Source organism: Diadema setosum, chromosome 3, assembly GCF_964275005.1.
Source record: "Diadema setosum chromosome 3, eeDiaSeto1, whole genome shotgun sequence".
NCBI lineage: Eukaryota > Metazoa > Echinodermata > Echinoidea > Diadematoida > Diadematidae > Diadema > Diadema setosum.
In genome coordinates, this window is record NC_092687.1 from 36,115,983 (window position 1) to 36,122,595 (window position 6,613).

Consider the following 6,613-nt stretch of genomic DNA (forward strand, 5'->3'; position numbering starts at 1 on the left):
ATGTGCACTATAACAAAGATTTCTTTATGAAAATTGTCCACAGTATGTTACCATCATGTGTCCTGTGGTCGGGGGTGTTTATGGGGGATCTTCAAAGGTACAAGAAAGGTGGTTCTGCCAAGAATTACGTTGATCACAAAAGAGAGATTTCTGGGATGCCCCGAACAACTGGGAATGTGGAACAGAGGATGGGCGTGCTTAAGAACATCCAGTAAGGAACCACGACAATCAATCGAATCAAAGAATCTCTGTCAGACTTAGAAAAAGATTTGAAAGAGACTAAGAGATGCTATGACGATGTACAATACGTAACATGTAGAACGTCTGGGGCGAAGAAAATCAAGAAACCTAAAGAGGTCAAAACAAATATAACACAGCGTAGATTGTCAAAAAAAAAATCGAACATAATTAAAGAAGTGGAATGGAATTAAAAAATCAGGACATGCAAAAATTGGGGTTTTTCAAAAGCCCCTAAAGAAAAATCATTTGGGACACAACAGTTCTCTCAAGGATTGTCATGGTATCCAGGGAATGGAGAACAAAGCAAATAACTTTTGGTTTAATACCATACTGCCGTGTATTTGAATGTTCCAATTTTCAGAGAATACTTCCAACAAGATAAATGGCCTCTAAAAGAAACTGGGAATGTAATGAAAGATGATCTCTTTAATGAACTCTTTGCCCTCATAAAGCTACTCATTCATACAAATGATATAAGTAGTCTCCAATTTGAGATATTCCAGAGAGCGTATGAATTATGTAGCATGCAGGTATGATAATTGTACATTTGCTTTGCATCGACAGCATGACACAGACAAATTTCTGTCATGAGTAGTGAATGAGTGGGGGCTTCTTTAGGTTTGTTTCTTTTTTTCATTCATGCAATGGACACAATATTATTTTGCTCTCACCAAAGAAAACCAAATTCTGCGTGAGTCATCAAAGAAAGATACACGATGCAATAGATCATCTCGGCAAGCATGATTGCCATTTCAGAGCGGTGTCTGGTGAGATAGATGATGATTCTACAGTACATGACGTAACTGACGAACTCGACACTGCCAGATTAACTGAAAGTGACTATTTTGATGCCATCCAATCCCCTTCTAAAACGTGCTTTCAGAACCTTGTTGCAAAATTAGAGAAGGAAATATCCGTCCATGTAGCAACAGACGATGACGCGAACAATGCAAATGTGCACTATAACAAAGATTTCTTGATGAAAATCGTCCACAGTATGTTACCATCATGTGTCCTGTGGTCGGGGGTGTTTATGGGGGATCTTCAAAGGTACAAGAAAGGTGGTTCTGCCAAGAATTACGTTGATCACAAAAGAGAGATTTCTGGGATGCCCCGAATAATTGATAATGCAGAACAGAGGATGGGCGTGCTTACAAATTGTAAGAACATCCACTATGTAAAGGAACCAACTTAAGATGATCAATCAAGTCGATGAATCTCTGTCAGAGTTAGAAAAAGATATGAAAGGGACTCAAAGATGCTAAGACGATGTACGCAACATGTAGAATGTCGGGGCGAAGAAAATCAAGAAACCTAAAGAGGTCTTAACAAATCGCACAAGGCGTAGAGTGTCAAAAAAAATCAAACATAACTATAGAAGAGGAATCTATAACTATAGAAGACTATATCAACAAGCAAGCCGACAGCCCAGGACACCGAACACTTTTTGCAGTGTCGGTGTGGTTGGTGTGTTAATGGAGGATCTTCAAAGGTACAAGAAAGGTGGTTTTGCCAAGAATTACGTTGATCACAAAATAGAGATTTCTGGGATGCCCCGAACAATGGGGAATGCGGAACAGAGAATGGGCGTGCTTAAGAACATCCACTAAGGAACCAAGACGATCAATCGAGTCGAAGAATCTCTGTCAGAGTTGGAAAAAGATACATTACGTATGAAAGGGACTCAAAGATGCTAAGACGATGTACAATACGTAACATGTAGAACGTCTGGGGCAAAGAAAATCAAGAAACCTAAAGAGGTCAAGACAAATCGAACACAACGTAGATTGTCGAAAAAAATCTAACACAAGTAAAGAAGAGGAATGGAATGAAAAAATCAGGACACACAAAAATTGGGGTTTTTCAAAAGCCCCCAAAGAAAAATCCTTTTGGACACAACAGTTCTCTCAAGGATTGTCATGGTTTCCGGGGAATGGAGAACAGAACGAATAAGTGTTGGTTTGATGCCGTACTGCAGTGTATTTGTAATGTTCCCATTTTCAGAGAATACTTCCAACAAGATAAATGGCCTCTAAAAGAAACTGGGAATATAATGAAAGATGATCGCTTCAATGAACTCTTTGCCCTCATAAAGCTACTCAGACATACAAATGATAATAAGTAGTCTGCAATTTGAGACATTTCAGAGAGCGTATGAATTATGTAGCATGCAGGTATGAAAATTGTACATGTGCTTTGCATCGACAGCATGACACAGACAAATTTCTGTCATGAGTAGTGAATGAGTGGGGACTTTTAAAAGTTTGTTTCTTTTTTTCATTCATGCAATGGACACAATGTTTATATTTTGCTCTCACCAAGGAAAACCATATTCTGCGTAAGTCATCAAAGAAAGATACACGATGCAATAGATCATCTCAGCAAGCATGATTGCCATTTCAGAGTGGTGTCTGGTGAGATAGACGATTCTACAGTACATGACGTATCTGACAAACTCGACACTGCCTGATTAACTGAAAGTGACTATTTTGATGCGATCCCATCCCCTTCTAAAACGTGCTTTTAGAACCTTGTTGCAAAATTAGAGAAAGAAATATCCGTCCATGCAGCAACAGATGATGACGCGACCAATGCAAATGTGCACTATAACAAAGATTTCTTGATGAAAATCGCCCACAGTATGTTACAATCATGTGTCCTGTGGTCGGGGGTGTTTATGGGCGATCTTCAAAAGTACTAGGAAGGTGGTTCTGCCAAGAATTACATTGATCACAAAATAGAGATTTCTGGGATGCCCCGAACAATGGGTAATGCGGAACAGAGGATGGGAGTGCTTAAGAACATCCACTATTTTAAAGGAACCAAGACGATCAATGAATCTCTGTCAGTGTTGGAAAAGGATATGAAAGGGATTCAAAGATGCTAATATGATGTACGTAACATGTAGAACATCGTGGCGAAGAAAATCAAGAAACCTAAGGAGGTAAAAACAAATCGCACACAGTGTATATTGTCGAAAAAAAAAAAATCTAACTTTATAGCAGAGGAATCTATAACTATAGAAGACTACATCAACAAGCAAGCCGACAGCCCAGGACACCACACACTTTTTGCAGTGTCAGTGTGGTCGGTGTGTTAATGGGGGATCTGCAAACGTACAAGAAAGGTGGTTCTGCCAAGAATTACGTTGATCACACAAAAGAGAGATTTCTGGGATGCACCGAACAATGGGTAACGCGGAACAGAGGATGGGCGTGCTTAAGAACATCCACTAAAGGAACCAAGACGATCAATCGAGTCGAAGAATCTCTGTCAGAGATGGAAAAACATATAAAAGGGATTCAAAGATGCTAAGACGATGTACAATACGTAACATGTAGAACATCTACGACCATGTAACGTATAGAACATCTGGGTGAAGAAAATCAAGAAACCTAAGGAGGTCAAGACAAATCGAATACAATGTAGATTGTCGAAAAAAAAATCTAACTTAACTATAGCAGAGGAATGGAATGAAAAATCAGGCCACGCAAAAATTGGGGTTTTTCAAAAGCCTCCAAAGAAAAATCCTTTTGGATGCGACAGTTCTCTCAAGGATTGTCAGTGTATACAGGGAATGGAGAACAGAGCAAATAACTGTTGGTTTAGTACCATACTGCCGTGTATTTGAATGTTCCTATTTTCAGAGAATACTTCCAACAAGATAAATGGCCTCTAAAAGAAACTGGGAATGCAATGAAAGATGATCTCTTTAATGAACTCTTTGCCCTCATAAAGCTACTCATTCATACAAATGATAATAAAGTAGTCTCCAAGTGAACGTCGGCAAAGACAGTATATCAGAGATGAGGTCAATAACTCACTCCTGAACATTCAAAAGAAATTTTGGCCAAGTAGCCAGGAGTACTAATTCTCTCCTCTTCACTGGTTATAGGACACATTGTTTGCAAGAGAAAACATTACTTCTGTGTATGTACCTAACTGGTAAAATGAATTGGGCTGTTCACAAAATGGTCTGTAATAAAACCTGAATTTGTTATATTCCTACTGTACAGATCGCTGGAAGCTTTTGGTAGAGATTATGAGCAGGTCTCTAATTTTGGGAAACATGTTCTCCCCTGGTCTTGAGTTCATCAAATTTGGACACCAAAAAAAAAAAAAAAAAAAAAAAAAAAAAATGTTGAATTCTGTTAGAACTTGAAATTTAAAATCCACTCAAAACTTCTTTAATATTAAGAGCATGGTCATCTCACTGCAAATGCGCCATATTAAAGGTCCATCAGTATAATTGACAGATTTCTTCTATTCCAAAAGAGCACTTGTAAATCTTAAGCTCCACAGGACACTCCATTCAAATTCCTCTAGAAGGCCTTGGGAGTTCCCTTTTATACTGGTCTTGTCCAGCTCATTCCTCAACCATTCTTATTGAAATTGTGTCATTTTTATGTTTTTACTTGAAAATGAGAATCCTTAAATTCTATTAACACAGAATAAGTATGGAAAGAACAAGGCAAGGAGGAATCGAAACACAAGGAGTTTAGAGTCTCACAATTCAATTTGGGGTCAAAGGTGCCATTCTATTTCAAGGGAATTGAAATACTGTCAAACCTGTCTATAGCGGCCACCCACGGGAGACAGAAAAAGTGGCCGTTATAGACAGGTGGCCGCTGTAGACAGGTAATCCAACTTTGTGTGCATTGCTTACATGCACGTATGATCGTTGTATCCTTACATGTACATGTACAGTATGTGTGTACCTCTGAAATCACTGTGTGTTTCATGCATTAATATGGCGGTGTATATGAAACTGTTGCACAGCAGTATGTGTATTGTGAAGAAAGCTTAACGCTAGTGCATTATTATGACTGAATGAGGGGTGAATACAGCAATGGCGATCACTGAACGTTGCCCGCACAGCTACAAAGCAGAAAAACACGCTGAATTATCGGCTCAGCTACGGCTCCATTGGGTTTTTGGCCGCTATAGACAGGTTAAAATCTACCGCGGGAAACAAAATTTTTGGCCGCTGGCCACGTTAGACAGGTGACCGCTATACACAGGGTCTTTAACAGGGCTTTTCTCTCGGGGGGATTTTTCAGTGGCCGCTATAGACAGGTGGTCGCTATAGACAGATGGCCGCTAAGGCAGGTTTGACTGTACACTGTATAGGCCAAGATTATTCTGCAGTCCACTGGCCATGAGAGACCACAGCTGAGAGAGTGATAAAAGTGGGTCACTGATGAGAACTACACATACATGCAGAATTTCAATTCATACGTAGTTCTCCGAAAAGCATTATATGAGATCCCACTTGTGCATAAGCCAACAATTCTCTCGCAATACGGGAAAAAAACAAACAACAGCATAAAACGTTAAACCACACAAACAGGTGACGTGATTATTTCAAGATGGCTCCAAACCACTATGTCTGCAGCTTTGAATTGATACAGACACATTATTATGTACAAACCCCCACTCAATGAGAGTTGCGGCCACCTCTGCTGCAAAGAGAAGTGGGGTCACTGTTGAGGACATTTACCACAAAGCCGCTGGGTTTGAGAAAAAAACTTTTCGCAAGTATTACAACAAACCTCTAGAAGGACAAACATTTGATAAGGCTGAGCTGAGGCATTAAATGCCACAAGATTTAGCATACAATGGATATTTCTCAGAAGACTTTTCTGTCGAGAGTATGGACCTACAGACAATTTTCTCTGCTGGTTTGAACCGACTAGATTAACAACCATACCAGGTGACTATACTGTGTCTAATCTATTTCTGATGGAGTCTCTCGGATCAGAGATTCATTGAAAGGTGTAACACCGGTACATCTTTGGGATTTAGAAATCAATGAAGAAAGGTGAAAAACTTTGTAAAACTTACTATGCTGTAACACTGTCTGCCAGTCTATAATTTTCTGATGGTTCATCTGTACAGCAGCAATAGGTGCAAGAGAATGGATGCATGTGCACCATTCTACAGTTTCATCAGATAAAACTGTTTCATAAATCAACTAGAGAAGCACTCTGTGAGCACAGACCTCCGCCAAGCATGCAGCTCATTTCCACCACTGATCTTGTTCTTCCATAGACATATCAGTGATTTCCACCAATACATACTTATAGCATTGCGTGCTGAAAGTCGCCCGATTTCCCAATATATAACCCTTTGTTACGTCATAAACCCTCAGCTGCACGGCGCCTCACCCCAGCAGAAACTAGAGCACGCACTTTAGTGCACGCATACAAACCTCAACTACGCGCAGCCTGAACTCCCAAGTTCATTGACCGTACCTGCAAAAATATCAAAAATCCTTCATAAATTCCCCCAAAACTCTCAGATCACTGCCAAAAGCTTGTGTCATTCTCAACCTTTCCTGCAAGTTTCATCCCAATCCGTCAACTACTTTTTG